The sequence below is a fragment of the Oryctolagus cuniculus genome, chromosome 4 (genome assembly GCF_964237555.1).
Source record: "Oryctolagus cuniculus chromosome 4, mOryCun1.1, whole genome shotgun sequence".
Classification (NCBI taxonomy): Eukaryota; Metazoa; Chordata; class Mammalia; order Lagomorpha; family Leporidae; genus Oryctolagus; species Oryctolagus cuniculus.
Genome location: NC_091435.1, coordinates 141,802,850 through 141,803,512, shown reverse-complemented (window position 1 = coordinate 141,803,512; position 663 = coordinate 141,802,850). Strand labels below are relative to the sequence as shown.

The window sequence follows — 663 nt, the reverse complement described above, 5'->3', positions numbered from 1 at the left end:
CCTGCAGCCACCTGGGAGACCTGGCAGAAGCTCCTGGCTCTTGGCTTCGGATCTGCTCAGTTCCAGCCATTGTGGCCATTTGGGAAGTGAACCAGAGGATGGAGGATGGAAGACCTCTCTCTCTCTCTCTCTCTCTGCCTCTGCCTCTCTGTAACTCTGCCTTTCAAATAAATAAATAAACCTTTAAAAATTGAATGATATTGAATTTTATAAATGCCTTTCTGCATCTTCTAAATTAACATTTTATTCCTTCAAATATACTAATGTGGTGAAATACAGCAGTCTATTTGCTGAAAAATGAAACTTGCATGCTCACTTTGCTAGTGCATGTTCTACAATCCAAGATTGCAAAGATTAGCATGGCTCCTGTGCAAGGACAACACACAACTTTGTGACTCATTTCATGTTTTTAACAAAAAGGGCAAAACGAGGTCACACACCACAAAGCCAAAATAATCAAAATGGCATGAAAACTGACACACAAAAAATCAAAAACTCAGAAATAAACCCACTGTCTTGGACAAAAGCACGAAAAACATACAGTGGAGAAAGAACACTCTTCACTATATTGTGCTGGGAAACTGAATATCCATATGCAGAATAATGAAATTGGCCCCTATTTCTCTTCATGTACAAAACCATCCAAAGTGGCTCAAAAACCTA

The 663-nt window shown here is 39.4% G+C and overlaps 1 pseudogene; it reads left to right on the top strand.

Annotated features, from left to right (window-relative positions):
* The first annotated feature begins 312 nt into the window (after positions 1-312).
* On the top strand, positions 313-411 carry LOC127483058 (U6 spliceosomal RNA; annotated as a pseudogene).
* The last annotated feature ends 252 nt before the right edge of the window (positions 412-663 follow it).